This window comes from Cololabis saira, chromosome 24 (genome assembly GCF_033807715.1).
Source record: "Cololabis saira isolate AMF1-May2022 chromosome 24, fColSai1.1, whole genome shotgun sequence".
Classification (NCBI taxonomy): domain Eukaryota; kingdom Metazoa; phylum Chordata; class Actinopteri; order Beloniformes; family Belonidae; genus Cololabis; species Cololabis saira.
This window is the reverse complement of record NC_084610.1, coordinates 23,947,081-23,959,088: the sequence shown is the minus strand read 5'-3', so window position 1 is coordinate 23,959,088 and position 12,008 is coordinate 23,947,081.

Below are 12,008 nucleotides of genomic sequence, written 5' to 3'. Positions count from 1 at the left end.
TCGCATTCCCAAAACATATGCACAAATGTTCCATCGATTATTTTACCTCTTGGACATTTTGAAGAGATATCCTTTGAAATTTTGTGCATTTTAATTGGAGTTAAATACAGTTTGTGAATAAATTTAAAATTAGCCTCTTTAATTTTATTACTAGTAAAGGGAAAATGTATATTTTCACATATATTTAACCAAGTATTTTCTTCAAAGACCATCCCCAACTCCTTCTCCCATATCTTCACTAAAGTTTGGAAAGATGACAAACCTCCTTGTGATAAAATATTATAAAACTCACTGATCTTTCCTTTAATTGTGTCTGAAGTTATAAATATGTCGTCTATTTCAGATAGTCCAAGTCGAATTTTATTTTGCTTTGATAAGTGATTGAACAAATGACGTCCTTCTACTGACGATTGAAAACTGGCCAGGAAGCCTTGGAAAGAGGCAAGATTGTGGCGCCTCATGGTGAAGAGCTGTACATTGTTAAAGAGACTGTGAGTTCAATTCCCGGAAGAGGTCTTCAGCCCGTTGACTTTAAGTAGCACAAATCCACTTTTAGAGCTAAAAACACTCAAAATGAAAAGTTAAATGCACTAAGAGAGATGTCTTCCCCCCAAGGATACTGGTGGTGTGGAGGGTTTGCTCAGGGCTTTAAGGCGCCAATGAAAGGGTGGTGCATGCTGGTTCAAAACCATCCTCAGTATCTGGAGGCATCAGACCTTATAATTGGACCACTTTTTAAATGATGTCCTTCAACTGAGGACTGAAAACTGGCCAGGAAGCCTGCAAAGGAGGCAAGTATGTTGTGCACCATGGAAGAGTGCTGCACGTTGTTAAACAGACTGTGAGTTCAATTCCCGCCAGAGTTCTTCATCCAGCTGTCTTTAAGTAGAACTAAATCCACTTTTTAGAGTTCAACACACAAACTGAAAAGTTAAATGTGCTATGAGAGATGTCTTCCCCCAAGGATACTGGTGGTGTGGAGGGTTTGCTCAGGGCTTTAAGGCGCCAATGAAATGGTGGTGCATGCTGGTTCAAACCCGCAGTATCTGGAGAGGTAGAGGCATCAGACCTTATACCTGGAACCCTTTTAAAATGATGTCCTTCTACTGACGATTGAAAACTGGCCAGGAAGCCTGGGAAAGAGGCAAGATTGTGGCGCCTCATGGTAAAGAGCTGTACATTGTTAAAGAGACTGAGAGTTCAATTCCCGGCAGAGGTCTTCAGCCCATTGACTTTAAGTAGCACACATCCACTTTTAGAGTTCAACACACAAAATGAAAAGATAAATGCACTAAGAGAGATGTCTTCCCCCCCAAGGATACTGGTGGTGTGGAGGGTTTGCTCATGGCTTTAAGGTGCCAATGAAAGGGTGCTGGTTCAAACCCTCCCCATCCTCAGTATCTGGAGGGGTAGAGGGATCAGGGAGGATGAGAGGTTAGGAGTGCTAGGGGGGTCAGGGAGGAGGAGGTTAGGGGGGGTCAGGTACGAGGAGGAGGTTAGGGGGGGTCAGGTAGGACGAGGAGGGGGTCAGGTAGGACGAGGAGGGGGTCAGGTAGGACGAGGAGGGGGTCAGGTAGGACGAGGAGGGGGTCAGGTAGGACGAGGAGGGGGTCAGGTAGGACGAGGAAGGGGCAGGTAGGAGGACGAGGAGGGGTCAGGTAGGAGGACGAGGAGGGGTCAGGTAGGAGGACGAGGAAGGGTCAGGTATGATGAGGAGGGGTCAAGTAGGATGAGGAGGAGGGATCAGGTAGGATGAGGAGGGGTCAAGTAGGAGGACGACGAGGAGGCGTCAGGTAGGAGGACGAGGAGGGGTCAGGTAGGAGGACGAGGAGGGGTCAGGTAGGAGGACGAGGAAGGGTCAGGTAGGAGGACGAGGAAGGGTCAGGTAGGAGGACGAGGAAGGGTCAGGTAGGAGGACGAGGAAGGGTCAGGTAGGATGAGGACAGCTAGGGGGGCTCAGGTAGGACGACGAGGAGGAGGCAGTCAGGTAGGACGAGGAGGGCAGGAGGACTAGAGGAGAAAGACAAGGTGGATCACGGTGTAAGAGGTGGATTAGGGACATGAGGATAGACAGCTTGGGGGGGTCAGGAAGGTTGAGGTAGGAAAGTAATTAACCTTTTCAAAGCTTTGATAAAATAAAAGGCCCTATCACCTGATCCACCATTTCCTCCGAGCATTCCTACCTAGCCACCTCTTACACCTCATTCTTCCTGGCCCCCCTTTCCCTTCTCCTACCTAACCCCCCAGGCCCTTCTCAACCTTCCTGACGCCACCAATCCCTCCTCTTCATACCTCTGGCCCTTCAGCTGTCCTGTTACTCCCTAGCCCTCATGCCCTCTCCTCCTACCTGACCCCTCTCCTCCTACCTGACCCCCCCTAACCTTCTCATCCTTCCTGGCCCCCCTTGCCCTTCTCAACCTTCCTGATGCCACCAAGCTCTCCTCTTCCTACCTCATACCTCCTACCCCTGGCCCTTCAGCTGTCCTCTTACTCCCTAGCCCTCATGCCCTCTCTTCCTACCTGACACCCCCTAACCTTCTCATCCCCCTAGCACTCCTAACCTCTCATCCTCCCTGATCCCTCTACCGCGCCAGATACTGAGGATGGGGAGGGTTTGAACCAGCACCCTTTCATTGGTGCCTTAAAGCCGTGAGCAAACCCTCCACACCACCAGTATCCTTGGGGGAAGACATCTCTCTTAGTGCATTTATCTTTTCATTTTGAGTGTTGAACTCTAAAACTGGATTTGTGCTACTTAAAGACAACTGGATGAAGAACTGTGGCGGGAATTGAACTCTCAGTCTCTTTAACAATGTACAGCTCTTTACCAGGAGGCGCCACATTCTTGCCTGTTTCCCAGGCTTCCTGGCCAGTTTTCAATCGTCAGTAGAAGGACGTCATTTTAAAAGTGGTCCAGGTATAAGGTCTGATGCCTCTACCTCTCCAGATACTGCGGGTTTGAACCAGCATGCACCACCCTTTCATTGGCACCTTAGAGCCCTGAGCAAACCCTCCACACCACCAGTATCCTTGGGTGAAGACATCTCTCTTAGTGCATTTATCTTTTCATTTTTAGCGTTGAACTCTAAAAGTGGATTTTGATCTACTTAAAGACAACTGGATGAAGAACTCTGCCGGGAATTGAACTCACAGTCTCTTTAACAATGTGCAGCTCTTTACCATGATGCGCCACCAAATAACCTCTTCAGTCATGTCTCATAGCGCATTTAACTTTTCATTTTGAATGTTGAACTTTAAAATTGATTGATTGAACAGGATGAAGAACTCTAGAAGGAATTGAACCTTAAGTCTTCTTTAGACCATGCACCTCCATTACATCTGAGTTTTTAGTCCTCAGTAGTAGAACTTTAAAAGTGGTCCCGGGATAAGGTTTGAACACAAGCTCTGCAGTGGAAAGCCTCTTTGCATCCAGTTGAGCTACTGAAGAGTACTTTGATATGAGGTTTCAAAATAGTCTATCACAGGGCTCTTCAAGTCCGGTCCTCGAGGGATCAGGTAGGATGAGAGGGCAGGAGGGGTAGAGGGATCAGAAGGGTCCTGCATGGTTTAGGTGTTATTTTGCATCAACACACCTGATTCTAATCAATGGTCATCACCAGAAGTGTCAAGTAACGAAGTACAAATACAAATGGTGTGCGTCGCCGCGTACCCTACGCCGTAGGCTCTACGTTGGTGTAACACAGAGTCTACGCCGTAGGGTACGGCGTAGGGTTCGTGTCGCCGCGTACCCTACGCCGTAGGGTCTGCGTTTGTGTGACGCAGAGTCTACGCCGTAGGGTACGCCATAGGGTGCGCGTCGCCGCGTAGCCTACGCCGTACCCTACGCCGTAGGCTCTGCGTTGGTGTGACGCGGAACCATAAATCAGCCCTGAGCAGCTCTGAGGGGAGGAGGGGGAGCGGGGCTCCGCTCCCGTCTTCGCGGATTTGCAATCACAGGCTGAGCCTACCGTTAGTTTTTAAACTGTAAAGTGGGGGGGACAAAAACATGATTTTGAAAAGTGGGGGGGACATGTCCACCCTGTCCCCAGTGGTAATTGCGTTGTGGCACTAACGGGCAGCAACGGCGTGCTGCCACTCACTCGCTTTATTTTATTGTATACTATTTATATACTTATTCTAACTTTTACTGTGACCAGTGTTGGTCAAGTTACTTTGAAAAAGTAATTAGTTAGTGATTACTGATTACTGAACCAAAAAAGTAATCCCGTTACTTTACTGATTACGTATTTTCAAAAGTAATTAGTTACATTACTAGTTACTTTACTTAGTTACTTTTCAAAAACATGATGCACAACCTGAATACACTTTACTGGAACAATATAAAACAATAGAACTTTCAGTTTAATTCTATTCTTTGTGCATATTCCACCATTTAAAATTAAATGACAATAAGTAAATGAAACGGTCTATTTTTAAACTTGTTTTTATTATTTTCAGTCTTTAATTTATGCACATTGCGTCAGGCAAAATACAGCTCTCTCTGACTTGAACTACAATTTAACTTTCGACAAGCTTCTTCAATTCCTCCCACACAGACTTTACAGCGGACGACAATGTTTTTATCATTTTTGACCGAGTCAAACTCAAAATAATGTCTGTAATTCCAGGCGTTAAACGCTGCATGCTCCTGCTCTCTCTCGCACTCCATGTCGTCTCTGGTTAACCACTGAAGCCTGATTTATGGTTCCGCGCACCGACGCAGAGCCTACGGCGTAGGGTACGCGGCGACACTCACCGTACGGCGCGCGTCGCCGCGTACCCTACGCCATACCCTACGCCGTAGAGTACGGCATACCCTACGGCGTATACTGTGCGTCGATTTAACGCGGAACCATAATTCAGGCATGACTTTGCGCCGCTTATACGTCAGAATGAGCGGCGAAAAGTCATGAAATATTTTCACAAAACAAATAGTGCATTTAGTAACGCAGTAACGCAGCCTTCTTTCAGAAAAGTAAAGGTAATCTAATTACTGTTTTTGCAATTGTAATCCCTTACTTTACTTGTTCCTTGAAAAAGGTAATCGGATTACAGTAACGCGTTACGTCTAACGCGTTACTGCCCATCACTGACTGTGACCACCAAATAATGTGGTTTTCTTGTCCTCCACATCATCTACAACATCTAGATCTAAGTCTCCGTGAAAGTCAGTGTCACGGTGGCTGGACACCCTCTCATTCATCCTGAAGCCAAACAGGCTGCAGGAAGCCGCTGCACATGCTCAGTAGGCTCATCCATATGCATTTATGGTAAAAAGTGGGCGTGTAGAGGGCGGGATATGAGGCGGATTCAGCTGCGCAGCTTTCCAGGTGGACTGTGATTCATAAAGAGAACCTTACGTGCAAATCTGCGTGCACACGGTTTTATTGATCCGGATTTTTTTTTGCGCCCGGCATTTTCGGCTTTTGGGTGTACGTGCACTAGTATGAATTCTACACACTCTCTTATAAATGAGGCCCCAGGTCTGAAGAATCTACATGAAGTCATACAAGCTTCCACTGCAGCCTGAACATGCACAAGGGTGTGAGGGCCCGTTCATCGCTGCTTGCAGCTTTAATTCTAGTTTGGTATGGTACCTGCCTTTGTTAGCTCCAATACCCAATTGTGAGTCACCTCAGAGTGTAATGTGAATTAAAATGTACATGTTCTGCACTGTTTGGATAATTGTGTTCATAAATATCCTACAATTTATAACTGAGTTGTTTCAATTATTTCAAATACATAAGTTATCTGTCCAATCCAATCGATTCAGCATCTTCTAAAACTTCTAAACTGACTGAAACTTCATCAAAATCGGCCCACCAGGAGTTGAAATATGGCCACTTCTGGTTGAAACGGGCATTTTGAATTCTGAAAATTTCAGAAATGGATTCAGCATCCTCAATAACCCCCAAAACCACTCCAATAAAGTCGAAATGTTGAGAAAAAAGTCGAAATTTCGAGAAAAAAGTCGAAATGTTGAGAAAAAAGTTGAAATGTCGAGAAAAAAGTCAAAATTTCGAGAAAAAAGTCGAAATGTCAAGATTAATGTTGAAGTACAATCTCGAGAAAAAAGTCAAAAGTTCGAGAAAAAAGTCGAAATGTTGAGAAAAAAGTAGAAATGTCGAGAAAAAACAAAAAATTTCGTGAATAAAGTCGAAATGTTGAGAAAAAAGGCTTTCGACTTTATTCACAAAATTTCGACTTATTATTCTTGAAATTGTATTTCAACATTAATCTCGACATTTCGACTTTTGTGCACAATAAAAAATAATCTTCCACCCTCAAATATTTTTTCTCCTGCATGGCCCTGATACTCTTCCGTAGAGTTCCTCACATCTGAAAAGGGCTTTAATCTTTTACAGTAAATAGCAAAGTAAACAGCAAATTGGCCAAGCAATTGCTGAAATATTGTCCATATATGTGAGTATGCTAATTGATGCTAATTATGCTAATTATGCTAATTGCCCAACAAGTTAGCATCCGGCAGTTTCTAAATGCTGGGGACCTATACTGTACATTTGTAACATAAAACTTTGGGGTACTCAAAATGTCGAGATTAAAAAGGAAAGGAAGAGGAAGAGAAAAAGAAGAAAAAGAAGAGAAAAGAAAAGAAAAAAAAAGAAAAAAAGGAAAAAGAAGGAAGAAAAAGGTCAAACTTTTTTGAAAAATCTCCAGGAGCCACTAGGGCGGCGCTAAAGAGCCGCATGTGGCTCTAGAGCCGCGGGTTCCCTGTGATATACAGATAAACTTCCTTTAATCTGAACATTGTACAACCTGGTCAAGTTGGGACCTGTGTGGGACTGACTAACCCGATTCATTAACCAGGTTGGAGCGCCTAGATAAGCCAGTCGCAACCAGGTTGTTAACGGCATGTATACGGGGACATAGATATTGCAGTCTGCGCACCACTCCAATATTGTCCAAATTGGCCAAGCAATTGCTGAAATATTGTCCATATATGTGAGTATGCTAATTGTTGCTAATTATGCTAATTATGCTAATTGCCCAACATATGTAAGTTAGCATCCGGCAGTTTCTAAATGCTGGGGACCTATACTGTACATTTCTAACATAAAACGTTGGGGTACTTAACATTTCCGGGTTCACAAGAGGGCTCTATAGGCTGGCAAATAGACTATTATTATATGAATGCTGGAGGGTTTCTGGTAAATTCGGCCGAGAACAAATGAAGTTTGCAATAATAAAAACATAATGTATGAGAACATTTATGACTGCATGCACAGAACCCAGCAACGCAACTTAAGAGACATTTAGTATTAGGTGAACAAGGTTTGACACTGACTCCCCAAATTAAGAACAAAGAAAGAGATTTATAAACTATTTCTTAACAAAATGTTGATTTAAACTGGTCAACTAACTTTGTTTTGTCGTGCAGGAGACAAACGTCTGAAGAACTCCATTCAGAACTCCATTAAGAAATGTGGATATTTAACGTTCTTTGAGTTTTCACACAACATCCGACTGATACACACAAAATTAACATTATTACATGAATGCTGGAGGGTTTCTGGTAAATTCGGCCGAGAAGAAAATGAAGTTTTAGATTATAAAAAGATAATTTATGAGAATATTTATGAACGTATGCATGCATGCACAGAACCAAACAACGCAACACTTTATATTCAGAATGAGGTGAAATTAACAAATTAACAACAAGGACAGAGATTCATGAACTATTTCTTCACAAAATGTTGATTTAAACTGTTCAACTAACTTTGTTTTGTCGTGCAGGAAACAAACGTCTGGGTGTTTTTAAACCGTCCAGTTTCTTCTGCTTAACCCTGATACAAACTACGGTTCCTGTTTCTAATATAAGACAAAGATGCTGCTAAATATCAGTATTTGACGCTTCTTGTTAAGTTTTAAGATACTTTTAAGATAAAATCCGCTGCAGGTTCATGTGTCGGTTGTTTCTCTTCCGCCGTTTGGTTTAAACACACCACGGTGACGTCACCGCTCTAAGCCAATAGGAAGCGGGTATTTCAGGCTTCGTCCAATCAGGTGACAGCATGTGTTTACCGTTGTAATACTGCATGTTGACCACAAGATGGCGCCAATATACCGTGTTTCCACCCGTTAAATCACCGCAATTCATGTTTCTATTAAAATAATCACTAATATATAATTTTTATGAAATAATTAAATATTTCTATGTGTTAAAATGTTTCTGCAATCTTTGCACTTATTTAATTTGAGATCATTTAATTTAAGCACTAGCTTAATGTGCTTTTAATGTGTGATTTGTTTCTTATCCATTATCTTATCTTTTATCTTATCTTTTTATCCTGTTTTTAATTTAAAATTTCTTGATCTCGATGTTTTATCTGTGTGTCCGTTATTATTATTATTATTATTATTATTATTATTATTATTATTATTATTATTATTATTATTATTATTATTATTATTATTATAACATTATTTGGAAATATTTCCCACTAATATTTCTGTCTTCTTATTGTTTTTTGTTGTAGTTTCTTATAAAACAAAATAAATTAATATTTATTAAAAAAATGTTATTGGTGCAAACTAAAACTATTCATTGTTTGAATTTGTTGATGTTATAAAATGTATGAATATGTATTGTTTATATTTATATCTAAATGTTAAACTGAATTACTTTTTATTTTTTCTTTATTTTCTGTTTTTCCTTTCTTTTTCATATAATACCACTTTAGGTTTTCTTTTAATGTTTTGTTGTAATGTTCTGTTTATTATGTGTCAGACTCCAGGAAGAATAGCTGCAGTTTAGCTGTAGCTGATGGGGATCCAAATAAAACTATAAAACTATATAATGTATCATTTTTATTACATCATTAAATATATGTATGTGTTAAAATGTCTGTGCAATCTTGGTACTAATTTCATTTGAGGTCATTTAATTTAAGTATTCAATTATTTGGAAATATTTCCCACTAATATTTCTGTCTTATTAGTTTTCTTGTTGTAGTTTTCTCTTTTCTGCTCTTTATTGACTCAGACCTGAACTTCAACAGCATCTAAAGTTTATCACTAAATCTGCCTTTTACCACCTCAAAAACATTAGAATAGAATTAAGGGGTTTCTGTCTAAACAAGACATGGGAAAACTTATTCATGCATTCATTTTCAGTAGGTTGGATTATTGCAATGGCATCTTTATATGGAGGATTTTTAGTGCCAAAATAAAATAAATAAATACGTCATGAAAATGGGAATGAAATATTTCATTCATTCATTAAATGTGCCATTAATTAAAATTGGAATGAAATATGTAATTCATGAATTAAATATGTCATTAATTATTTAAAATATTATTATTTTTATTTTTTTTTAATTATTTCAGTATTTAATTAATTAATGACACATTTAAATGTGTCATTAATTTATGAAATACTGAAATAAATAATTAAATACTGAAATAATTAAATTATATTTTTTGGGTTTTAATTTATTAATTACATATTTTATTCCAATTTTAATTAATTAATGACACATTTAATTAATTAATGATATATTTAATTCCCATTTTAATTAATTCATGATACATTTAATTAATGAATGATATATTTAATTCATTAATGACACATTTAATTAATTAATGAGACATTTAATTAATGAATTATATATTTAATTCCCATTTTAATTAATAATGACAAATTTAATGAATGACTGATATATTTAATTCCCATTTTAATTAATTAATTACACATTGCGTCGTTACATCAGTAATGATGCAACCAAAGGGGCTGTCAGCCGCAGTGCTATTTTACCTCTTTTCTTATCATTTTATTTATAATTTACTGTTCAATTGTGTCTTGCTGCTTTTAATGTTAATGTAAAACACTTTGAATGATTAAATATTTTTTTAACAAATCTTGTCTTATCTTATCTTGTTTTAAAATAAACAAGACAAACAGTCAAATGAAACGGTATAAAAAACAACAAATTCAATGTTTTTGCACAGATTTTAATCAGGTGTGTGCATGTATTAGTGCTTTTATGTATTTACGCACATGCATAGCAAAGCATTTTATCACTAAACAATGCTGTTGTTGTTTTTCCCCATAGTTGCTGTTTTTAATTGTTTTATTCTCTTTTCTGCCATGTGTTGACTTTTTATCCCTTTTATTTCTTGATTTTATTATTTCTGTTTCCTTTTAATTATCAAACTGTAGCACTTTGAGATTTTCAGTAATGTAAAATGCATTTTAAATAAAATGTATTATTATGGGCATGCCAAGTAATGGCATGACCATATTGCAATCGTCCAGAATGGCCCAGAGGGCAATGTTGCTAGCATTTTGCTAACAAGCTAAAGTTGCAAAAGTCCCACGTCACACCAGCGGGTGTAAAGCATGACCCCGCTCGGATGTGGAAAAGAAAAATCCCCCAAAAATAAAACACGCTCCAAAAAATGAGGAAAAACATGAAAATGAAGGCGATATAATGGTATACAGAAAAGGTTTCCCTTTTCTTATTATGGGCATGCCAAGTAATGGCAAAAAAAAGGCAAAAATTCGGATGCTTATTGCTCAGCCGAACTTTATCGTAGAGACATCGTTGAAACTTTCAAACACTCGGCCCGATTGGCACTAACGGACCCTACAACTTCATTATGCCAATTATTACAGTTTTTGCGAAATTTACCTTTAATGTTTTTTAAATTTCCATTTGACTTTGGAGGCTTGTTGCTAAGCAACAGGTTATCGTAGAGACATCGTACAAATGTTCCCCTACTCGGCACGCTGTGGCCTTCAACATATTGAAATTTCATGAAGCTGGGATTTAAGGAAATTTTATGTCAAAATCCAGGCCAAACGGCCCCATTCATTCGGATGGGGTTTTGTACCATGGTGAAAAAAAAACCTATCCGTTAACGTAGCCTGAACCGGAACATGCACCCATGCATGGCATACATCGTTAGATGCATCTCCATCTTGCCTCGATGGGCATTACTATTCTCAGTCAAAAGCGTTACCGTGGGGACGCTAGACGGCAAAAAGCGCGCCCCATTAATAACTATTGGGAGCACAGGAATGAACAACCATAAACACCTCAAACTGACATAGAACCACCCCGAACACAACCACTACAGCCCTAAACCAAAGCAGCAAGAGGGGACGAATGGGCGGTAGGGCATGCCCATATCAAAATTTCCAGAAATTTTCTAGTTTTATATTATTATTTTTCCGCCGAAATTAGGTCCTTTTTTCCCCCTAAACGTGCCCCAAAAGTCACCAAATTCTGCACCAAGCCAGACCTGGTGATAAATGTGATATTTAATGGTTTGCATTAATGGGCGTGGCCTAACGGCTCAACAGCGCCCCCTAGAAAACTTTGTGCCTCAAGCCCCACAATACGGTTTGACGTACATGCACGAAAATCGGTACACACGTGTATCATGTCACAACTTAAAGAAAAGTCTCTTGGAGCCATGGCCCAAACCCAACAGGAAGTCGGCCATTTTGAACATATCGAATAAATTGCGTAATTTTGGCGCAATTTATGCCATTTTTTCGGCCGTTAATTCAGCCCGAACAGTAACGTGCACCCAGGTGTGTTATACATCAAAATATGCGTCTCCATCCTGCGACTACACGCATTACTTTTCACAGTCAAAATCGTTACCGTGGCGACGATAGACGCCAAAAAGCGCCCCCCCCTTCATCTGATTGGTCCATATTTGATAGTTCCTACTTTCTGCTATAACTTTTGAATGGTTTGATATAAAGAGTCATGGTGGTTCATCGGACTCGGTTTTGAGTCCTTGACTTTTATTGGTGAAAATTGCATGTTCCAGGGCCCGTTCATCGCTGCTTGCAACTTTAATTATTATTTATTATCACTTGGTGGTTCTGAGGACATTTGAACTTCTGGATCAGATTCAGATCAGATTCATCTGGCAGGTTCAGCCCACCCAGACTTTAGTCCCTCCTCCTCCTCTCCTCCGTCTCCTCCCCTTCCATCCCTCCATCTCTCCTCCTCTACTCCGTCTCCTCCTCC